This window comes from Suncus etruscus, chromosome 17 (genome assembly GCF_024139225.1).
Source record: "Suncus etruscus isolate mSunEtr1 chromosome 17, mSunEtr1.pri.cur, whole genome shotgun sequence".
Taxonomy (NCBI): Eukaryota; Metazoa; Chordata; class Mammalia; order Eulipotyphla; family Soricidae; genus Suncus; species Suncus etruscus.
Genome location: NC_064864.1, coordinates 57,441,265 through 57,443,424, shown reverse-complemented (window position 1 = coordinate 57,443,424; position 2,160 = coordinate 57,441,265). Strand labels below are relative to the sequence as shown.

The 2,160-nt window shown below is 33.3% G+C and overlaps 1 non-coding gene across 1 annotated transcript; it reads right to left on the bottom strand.

The window, feature by feature from the left end:
* Positions 1-1,311: 1,311 nt before the first annotated feature.
* On the bottom strand, positions 1,312-1,444 carry LOC125995602 (small nucleolar RNA SNORA51). The gene has a single exon (XR_007491097.1). It is a non-coding gene; the product is annotated as a small nucleolar RNA SNORA51 (small nucleolar RNA).
* Positions 1,445-2,160: the final 716 nt, after the last annotated feature.

Below are 2,160 nucleotides of genomic sequence, written 5' to 3'. Positions count from 1 at the left end.
TCTTCCAGCCCTCATCTTTTTGTCTCTGGGTATTTTTACAATAATGTCTTTTATTTTTCTTAAAACTCATAAGTGAGTGAGCCTATTCTGTGTCTATCTCTCTTCCTCTGACTTATTTCACACAGCATAATAGTTTCCATGTACATCCATATATAGAAAAATTTTATGACTTCATCTCTTCTGACAGCTGCATAATATTCCATTGTGTGTGTATATATATAAATATAAATATATATATATATATATATATATATATATATATACCACAGTTTCTTTAGCCATTCATCTGTTGAAGGGCATCTGGGTTATTTCCAGATTCTGGCTATTGTAAATAGATTTGCAATGAATATAGGTGTACAGAAGTTATATTTGTATTGTGTTTTGTGTTTCTAGGTTACATCCCTTTATTAAGAAATCTCCATATTGTTTTTCATAAAGGCTGGACTAGACAGCATTCCCACCAGCAGTGAATTGGAGTTCCTTTCTCCCCACATCCCCACTAGCACTGATTGTTTTTATTCTTTGTGATGGGTGCCAGTCTTTTTGTCATGAGATGATACCACATTGTTGTTGTTGTTTTGATTTGCATCTCCCTGATGATTAGTGATGTGGAGCATATTTTCATGTGTCTTTTGGCCATTAGTATCTTTTCTTTGAGGAAGTGTTTGTTCATTTTTTCTCTCCATTTTTTTGGTAGGGTTAGATATATTTTTCTTGTTAAGTTCTATCAGTACATTGTATATCTTAGATATTAGCCTCTATCAAATGGGTTTGGGGTGAATAGTTTCTCCCATTCTGTGGGTGGCCATTGCATTCTCATCAATATTTCCTTTGAGGTGCAGAAACATCTCAGCTTAAAATAGTCCCAGCTGTTTACCTCCTCTTCCACTTGTTTGGAGAGTGTTATTTCCTCCTTTAGTCTAAATGTCATGGAGTGTTTTACCTACATGTTGTTCTATATACCTTATGGTTTTGGGTCTGATATCCAGGTCTTTAATCCATTTGGATTTGACATCATACATAGTGTTAGATGGAGGTCTGAGTTTGTTTTTTTGCATGTGGCTGACGAGTTGTCCCAACACTGCTTGTTGAAGAGACTTTCCTTGCTCCATTTTGCATTTCTTGCCCTTTTATCAAAAATTAATTGATTGTATATCTAGTGAAGATTCTCTGAATACTCAAGTCTATTTCACTGATCCAGAGGTCTGTCTATATTTCAATACCGTTTTATTCCAATGCTGTTTTAATGACTATTGCTTTGTAATACAATATAAAATTGGGAAAAGTGATGCCTCCGATATTCTTTTCTTTTTTTGTCCCCCAATTCACAATACATACCCGGCAAGGGGCCTGTGTTGAGGTGTATATGGGGTGCCTTTACTGTACCTCCTCTTTCTATACAGCCAGTGTAAAGAACACAGCCTGTGGTAAGAATTGGGAGGCCTTATTTTATCTTTTATTTATTTTTTTTTCTTCAGGGCAAACTAAAGTTGTTTTTTTTTTGTTTTTGTTTTTGTTTTTTTTTAAAGTAAGAATTCATTTAAAGGACAAAATTGATTAACATAATGAGGTAAACTAATATAACATAATATAGTGACATAACATAACATATAATATAATTGATATAATAATAATACATGTAAGTCAAAGAAAGTTTCTGATTAAAAACACAATTTTTTTTCCATAATGGCTTACATATCTTTCACTGTAGTATTTTGGGTACATATTCACATTGAATCAGGGGAATACCCATCACCTAATATGTCCTCTTCTCAATCAAAAATCAAATATACTGAAAATAGGCAGAGTCCTGTCTAGAGGCTTCCAACCTCAGTTTGAGAGAGGATGTGAAAAAAGTAATTACAATACCACAACAATACACAAAAAAAAAATATCGAATTAAATAACCGATAAGCACCACAGCAATAAAGACAGGCACCACACAATAATCTCGGTTCTGAAATCAAATCATACTCAAGTGCAAAAAGAAAGAGAAAGACAAAACAAAATAAAATAAAATAATATTAGAGACATCAACCATAATCTCCACACCAAAATAAAGACGTCAAAAAAATAGGTCATTTATTCTCCTCTTGCTGCTTTCGTGGTATGTGGAAGACTTCTACTTTATCTTGGATGGTAAAATCAGACCTGTTTCTA